Genomic DNA, 8753 nt, shown 5'->3' with positions numbered 1-8753 from the left:
AAATTTCAGGGCGTAGGACCTTCCTATCTCAAAAACTGTTTTGGAAAAAAAAAAAAAAGCATGGAAAAATCGGAGAAACACTCCCATTCAGAATGCATTGGTTTACACTTCGTTCTTTGGAGCACGGTTATTTTTATTTATTTATTTATTTTCCGTTTTTGAGGAGTTGAGGATTTTTCTGCAATAATCCAAAATCCAATGGAAAACCCGTTGGCTTTTTGTCAAGGGAACCGAGGGCGACGCTCACTTCCGGGTTTGCCAACATACGTCATCCCTCTCCACCACTTTATACTGTAAAAACACATGTTCAAGATGAATGATAATGCATTAATTTATTCTTTATTCTGCCATAGTAACACGGTAAATAAATGGCAAAAATAGGCTGAGAACGAATTCGTATTTACGATATTGTAGCGACCCTGGGACAGTTAAATAGTTTGTGTGTTATGTGTTGCATTGTATTTCGTTGTCCGTTATGCCAGTTGTTCTGTGTGCATGTATTGGAATGTTCTTCTTGTCAATCAGTGTGGGGGCGAATCATTAGGTCAGCTGGGGGAGGGCCTTGGAAGAACACGAGGTTGGGGGCCTGCACATGAGTGAGACCGTGTTGGGGGTTGCCGGGGTAACCGGGGTTTGTTTTGGGTGGGATTTCTGCCGTTGGTTACGGGTTTCAGTGAACTGGTTTTGGTTAATTAAAAGTTCCTTCAATTACTAATGACTCGACATTGTTATGTCACCGGCGAGGTCATTACAATATGTTCAATAAAATGTAATCACGGACAAAATACGTTTTTTAGACAAACGTAATTGAGAATGCCGAATAGTTCTCTGGGAACGTAATTTTGATGAGAAAGGGTTGCGTCAGAAACTGAAGCCACTCCGAGCGCGTCGATTTCTGACGAACGGTCAGTGACTTTTGCTTCAGTTTCTGACGCTAAAGGGTACCCTTGCGCTGCTTTTTTCGACGCATGGGGTTTTCAGCAGCCATCGGGTCCCCCGTCAAAGGTTTATTGTAACTAGTTGAAAACCCCATGCGTCTAAAAAAGCAGCGCAAGGGTACCCTTTTGCGTCAGAAACTGAAGCAAAAGTCACTGACTGTTCGTCAGAAATCGACGCGCTCGGAATGAGAATGTGCATCAGCCCTTCCTCCTCCGCCTCTTCTATTCTTCTTATTATTATCCTTCTTATTATTATCCTTCTTATTATTATCCTTCTTATTATTATCCTCCTTCTTCTTCTTCTTCTTCTTCTTCTTCTTCTTCTTCTTCTTCTTCTTCTTCTTCTTCTTCTTCTCCTTCTCCTTCTCCTCCTTCTCTTCCTCCTCTGTGATAGTGTGTGAACTGGTTGATATGAGTGTGTCTCAGGGCCAAATGGTGAGACTTGGCAGCTCTGTCAGTTGTGAAACAAAACGGACGGACGTGGTCTCTATAGCAACGACCTCAGCTACCCAACACTGATCAAAAAAACGATTGTTTCTCTCAATCAAAGCACCAAACAGGACAACTGATGCCCAGAGCCTTAACCCATACATGTTGTGTAATTAACAAGGACACGTTGGTGTAGTTGTGTTGAGGAATGTCACAGATGTCACTGTAAAATCGCCGTTATTGTGCAGCCATCGGCTCTTCCGTTAGCCAATGGGATGAATGCTTATAGCTTCATATATTGCCGTGGAGGGATTACATTGTAATGAGTGGAAAAACCCCTGCGTCGAAAAAAGAAGCACAAGGTCCTCCGTTAGCCAATGGGATGAATGCTCATAGCGTCTCTATGTGCAGCCATTGGCTCTTCCGTTAGCCAATGGAATGAATGCTCATAGCTTCATATATTGCCGTGGAGGGATTACATTGCAATGAGTGGAAAACCCCCTGCGTCGAAAAAAGAAGCGCAAGGTCCTCCGTTAGCCAATGGGATATGAATGCTCATAGCGTCTCTATGTGCAGCCATCGGGTCCCCCGTCAAAGGGTTACATTGTAACTAGTTGAAAACCCCATGCGTCTAAAAAAGCAGCGCAAGGGTACCCTTTTGCGTCAGAAACTGAAGCAAAAGTCACTGACCGTTCGTCAGAAATCGACGCGCTCGGAGTGAGAATGTGTTGTCCTGCAACACACTTGCTCCTGCACACCACACTATTTCATACATAAGACACCCATGCACAGTTGCTGTGTTTTTCTGTGTTTACAGTACAGTAGAGTATTTTTGGTGTATTGTTGTGTTATTTTTGCTTAAACTGAATTTACTGCACTGTAAAGTACCATACTGTAATGTACAGTATTGAGTATTAGATTTTGTTGGTTGTTGTGAAAACGTGCCTTCTTTGGATCTGAAAAAAAACTGTGAATATGAAAGACTGCAGTGTTTTAAATAAAGTAGACTAGTGTGTTGCTGTAGATCTTAGAGCGTATACATATGATACAAGCGTGTATCATTTTGTCATCAGGGTGACATTTTGACAAAGGATTGTCAATTTGAAATAGTTGCGAATGGTATATTTCTCAGTGTTGTCTTATTTGCTTGTGTATTGAGTTCTGACACAATGAGCCAAGTTTTTACAAAACGTGTACAAGCAACAGGCAAAAACTTTAATTGATGCTCTGTAAGAGATATTCATATGATAGCTTCGTTTATTGTTTTGGTGGAAAGAATCTGTTTTGAGAAAAGAGAACATGGTTTTGAGTGCAGTGTTTCATTTTGCCTGAGATTCGTGGAGTTTTGACAAAATTATTAACTCTTTTCAGTTTTGTGTTTAGAGTTTTGAAAAATTAGCTATAGTTTCAGGAAACGTGTTTAAACAATTGGGAAAAACTGTAAAGTCAGAAGAGAGCTCTAAAATCGTATAACCACCTTAAGAAACGGCTCAGCAATACACTCCACAACAGGCACGTGCAGAGGGGGGGGCTATGGGTGCCCGAGCCCCTGCCCTTTTCCCTCTGAAGGACCAAAGTGCCCTTTTGAGTGGTCGTTTAAATTGTCAATGCTTTGTAAAATTACACATGAACAATTAAACGTTAACATGTGTTGCATTTTCTCAAAGAAAGTTGTCCAATCCCGGGTTGCTTTAGACTCACTTCATTTATTATAAGTCGTCGGCATGTTTCGGCATGGTAACTGAAGCTATACGGAGGGAATTGTAGCTAAAGAATGGAACACGTGTGAGAGATAATAACTCTGGCTACTACGGGACATGGGCAAAGGCCCATGTCCCCTCGCGGGTGTCGCTGCAAATCTCTGATCTATGGGCCACGGGCAGAGGCCCGTGACCCTGCGCGCGTGTGGTTATTAATCTCTGGTCTCTTCACACTGGGTGCACAGGTAAGAGACCGCCAAGTGGGCGTAGCCGGGGTGACGTAATGACTTCGGCTTCTTCGTATATATAAAAGTGCTGCTATCTGTGGCTGGAGCAGCCTCCAATAAGGTATTGCTCCCCTTGTGGCTATGTATAGTATTTACGGCTTATATGTTTGGTCCTGCTTCATTTTGGTCTATGTGTGGGTAGCTTAGATTCTTAAAATACGTAACACATGTGAATCAATTATTCGAGTATAAAAACTTCAACGGTAATGATATAGAAGTAAAGTTTTTACTTTGTAGCCTTGTTTACCGGCGCTCAGTGCGCTGCTGCCGCTGAGTGACGTCATAGGCTATCAACGTGACCTTTCACAATTTGCCTGCCTGCAAGATGCGCTTGTTGTTTTAAGAGACGGTACAACGCAGGGTAAGATCACTACAGAGTCAGACACAGACAGTTGTTTCCAAAACCATAAAGTTGATAATGCTAAATAAACTGTAACAGTTATCTAGTTTTGTAGTCTCATTTTGAAGTATAGGCCTATGTTTGCCAGCAAAAGCTTTTCAACAAGCATCGTTTTAATCGGTTTATTTTCTATAGCCTACCAGCTAGCTATACAGCTAACCTATCTGGGAAACCTTTTGAAATTGCAAAGGGAAAGCATACATCGTTATATTTAATCTGTATACTCTGTAGTAACTACTTGGCCACATGACATGGCCAAATCCGTTTCATGTCTACTCTGTCTCAGTGTCTCTGGCAGAACGGGGTGAAATTGGTTTTATATTCGACATTCGTCGATTTTCCGTGGTTGTATCTGTAATAGCGTCAAGTGCTTAGGGACCGTCAAAAAAGTGCAACGTAATTTTTTTCAATTCTTAATAACTCACTCGAAATTCATCCTATCAACATCAAACCACTTCTGATGTGTTTATGTACTCGTTTTGTAGTCCCCACTACCCCTCATTCTAAAGAAAGACTTTTAATTGTTTTTAAAAAATGCAAAAGCTTTCAGTGCATGTATTGCATCCATATTTAAGGCTTTATTTTTAATAGCTCACTTGTTTTTATAGATATCAACAACAAACCACTTCTGATTCGTTCATAAACTCATTGTGGAGTTCCCACCACCCTGTGTTTAATAGAAAAACATAAAAAAATTAAAAGTCACACGTATACATTGTGTATAGTTAGGCTAATTCGTATTCAAGGCTTTTATTTTGTAATAGCTTAATTGTTTTGATAGATATCAACACCAAACCACTTCTGATGAGTTCATGAACACACATGTGCCCTTTTTTTAATTTGAGCCCCTGCCCCTCAAAGGGTCTCTGCACGGCCCTGCTCCACAACAAGGCCCTCCCTCACCCACAGAGAGCTACACCAAGAGAGGTGTCCCCTTAGCCAGTCCTGGGACTCTGTCCAACACACAACAACCAAATCAGGCAAAACAAAAGTATAAGAAAACAAAAATAAAACTATTTGTTTAATTTGTTTCACAGAAATACCAGAGTATATTGTCATGCTATTTGTCCCTTAAGAGAGAGTACACCGTTGCAGAATACCTGACCACCGTAACCGCCCCAAAACTGAGGAAATCCTTGACAAGGTACAGTCTTGGCCAACGCCATGGAGGAGGGATGGATAGACCTGGCTTCCAAGAGAAGACAGACTGTGCGAGCGCCACATGTGTGTTTGTGTGATTACACACACTGTAACGCAAGTGTTTGCTGTTGGTGTTATGGCGCATAACACGTCGGACTCTCGTCTCTGTTATTTCCGCAACGAGACTCGTAGTCTCAGCCATGGTTGAGAATGAATTTGGGGAAAGGAACTTTGGCTTTGACTCCCCGAAGTACATGAACCACGACATGGAGGAGAAAGGGATTGTTGGCCGCGAATGTCTCCCGCCTGAGCCCCCCTTCCCGCTGCCTAGGGACCACCGCCTCGACGCTGCAGGAGGCGTTGGTGGTGCCTAAGTAAGCAAGCACTGACCGTTGCCGAGGCGGTGGCCCCCGGCAGCGAGGCTCCGGCGGGAGACGGGCAACATTCCCTTTCTCCTCCATGTCTTGGTTTGGCCTACTTCAGATTGATGTGGACGTGGAAGAACCAGAGACGTCGGAGGACCCGACGCGGTCGTTTGAGATTCATAATATCGTCCGGTGGCTCACACAGCTTTTGGCCGAAAAATTATATATTATATGATATATACGTATATCTATGTATAATATGATATCATTGAGATATAGTGCTCCAGGACTCCAGGTGTTTTCTAGAATATTTACAGAACACTGCTAAAGGCTGTATGCGCCTCGCCATTGCGACACATCCACTGTAAACAGAGCGCATGGTACCATGGCTGCAAGCTGCTCAGGGCCACACCCCACCCTCCTCCTTGACCCGCCTCGCTCCTCCTCATTTGCATTAAAGCTACAGACACCGAAACGGCGCAATTGGGGAAAGCTCAATGTGCGACTGGCTCGTAGTGGCTGTAATTCTGCACCACGGTTGTATTTCGGGAACGTCTTCAAATAATGCAATATTTATGATGTATTCACAGTATTGTATTACAATATGGCAACAGTCTTCATACTGTATATACCATTCAATTGAAACCTATTTCCATTGTATGAAATAGGTTTCATACAATTTGTGTTGATATAGTTTGTGTCCTCCTGAATGTTATTCAGGTGAAGACCCGACCAGGCACAGCATCCACCTCATGATAGTGACATGTTAACATGTTAACACGGATCCTCATGTTAGTAGAGCTCAGCTCAACCAACAGAACTCACATGTTAACACAGAGCCTCACGTTAGTAGATTTGAACCAACAGAACTCACATGTTAACACAGAGCCTCATGTTAGTAGAGCTTCACCAACAGAACTGATCACATGTTAACACAGAGCCTCATGTTAGTAGAGCTGCACCAACAGAACTGATCATATGTTCACACAGAGCTAAACACTCAACGCCTGATTCTTGTTTTTGTTTTTTAATTTCGATACAACAGCAACGATTACTTTGCCTTTTCTACTGGATCTTTTTAATGTTACCAAGCCACTCAACATTGACTCCTGTTGCCTCCTGACGCCCCCTTGCGGAGGGAGCGCGCAACTGGAGCTTCAATGAGGATTTAATGAGACAAGGAGTAGGATCCTACCCCCCCCCCCCATTACCATTTAACTTTGCTTCCCACATGGATATATACATTCATACATTCAAGCAATAGGTACAAAGAGTTACAGATTAAACATTAGTTATATGAAGTTTACATATTATGCATTACTGTTATATGTGAGGTCTTTGATTAAAATCCATTCCTCGCCTTGTTTATTAACCTGTTCTTAAATCACCATGACTTACCACATGTGTTTAAGAGATGAGCCCTGTGAAAGCAATATTAATTTAAACAGTAATGCATTTGTATTAGTGAACAATGCCACTTTATTTGTCTATATTCAGTCATAATCCTAAAGCTTGTAGTGTCTGATTTTAACCGGGGTATGGATTAGTTACTTTAACTCTAATTTAAGTCAACAGACAAATGTCAAATGCATTCTGAAACTACAGACGAGGAACAATAGGGGGTCTCTGTAAGAGGTAATTTACATGAGGCGTCGGCGGTTCATCGGAAAGCATGCATTTGTTTTGTGACAGGAAGGCCAAATAATATAACATTTGTTTCCATTGTGAATATATTCAAAGGTCCTACGAAATCCCTATTGTAATCGTCAGTATTATAATTTTTTCCTTGACAAAATCGGCCATATTTCAAAAACGACATGGTTTAAAAATTGGCAGGCTTGAAGAACTCGTCAATTTAGTTAGGGATAAAAAGGATGGGAAAGAAGTGTAGGTGGCACTATAACAAGCCTTTGAAGTGCAACATACTCAACAGGCTGCCATTTCCACTAAGAAAGTGCAATATGGAACTTGTTATACTTGCACCATTTGTCATGATGTGCAACTTTCACACTGCAACCCATACGGTCAGACCATTTGGATTTAGTTCAGTGACCACAACTTGACCAAAAACCCACACATTAACTCCCTTGGCGCCAAAAGTGGTAAAAGCTGCAAACTCGGCACACATATACCAGGTGACCGTGGGACTATATGGTGATAAAGCCGATGTTTAAACACCTCTAACATTGCGTGAAAAACATGTAGGCTCTGCTGTCTATATGGCTACCAAGGGTAGATTCCATAGTATACCCATGCCAAATTTCAAGTCGATATCTGAAAATAGAAATTGGATGCATTTGTTCGAAGTTGTCTTTCTGAACCGCGGCCATTCTACAATGCAGGCTGGTCCTTGCAACGGTTCACACGTAATTAAAAAAACCGTCAGTTTGACAGTGGATTTTGACACAGTATGCCTTGGAAACATGGTTGGTGATTCTTTTGATATGTTATCTTCTGGTAAAGGGTTAGAGTTACTGTTAGGGTTAGGGTTAGGCCTTAGGGTTAGGTACCGTCATAATGGCGGTCATACGGTCATATAATGATAATATAATAATATTATAATACGGTCATACTGTTTGTCATTCTGTCGGTCATACGGTCATATAAAAATAATATAATACGGTCATACTGTTGGTCATACTGTCTGTCATACTGTCATACTGTCGGTCATACGGTCATATAATATTAATGTAATAATAATATAATACGTAATACTGTCGGTCAAACGGTCATACAGTAGGACCCCTTCATGGTTGCTTGCAACTATATTTATGATTTTTTCCTGACAAAATCGTATATCATATCTCTAAAACTGCATGGTCAAATGGCCTCTCTACAATGCAGCCTGGGCCTTAAAGCGGTAAACACGTAATTTTGCAAACAACTGGTTGACAGTGGATTTTGACACAGTATGCTTTACAAACATGGTGATTGTTTAGTTTTTAAGTCATACCAATGCCATACCGACCATGCTCACCATACCTCCACGTACAGGAGACAAAATAAACTCTAATCTGCCCTTGGCAGTCTACAGTCATACTTTCGGTCAAACGGTCATACTGTCGGTCATACTGTCGGTCAGACAGTCATACGGTCATACTGTCGGTCATATGTTCATACTGTCGGCCATATGGTCATACAGTAGGACCCCGTTATGGTTGCTTGCAACTATATTTATTATAGTTGCAAGCATACGGTCATACGGTAATATGGTCATTCTGTCGGTCATACGGTCATATGCTCAGACAGTTGGACCCCATGGTTGCTTGCAACTATATTTATTATTTTTTTCATGACAAAATCGGCCATATCTCAAAAACGACTTGGTCAAAAATTCTGTTATGCCTGTTGGGGTTCTGTTATGTTAAGTTATGCCTCTGGGGGTCCTTCTTCTTCAACTCTGCGTGTAACCTTCCACAAGAGAAGGCTCCATGGTTCCAGTGTCAACCCCTCAGCAGTATGCAGAACGGGTCGCCACAGCCGGTCCTCCTCCG

The sequence above is a fragment of the Gadus chalcogrammus genome, chromosome 16 (assembly GCF_026213295.1).
Source record: "Gadus chalcogrammus isolate NIFS_2021 chromosome 16, NIFS_Gcha_1.0, whole genome shotgun sequence".
Lineage (NCBI taxonomy): Eukaryota > Metazoa > Chordata > Actinopteri > Gadiformes > Gadidae > Gadus > Gadus chalcogrammus.
The sequence above is the reverse complement of the archived record's forward strand: the minus strand, read 5'-3'. Positions refer to the sequence as shown.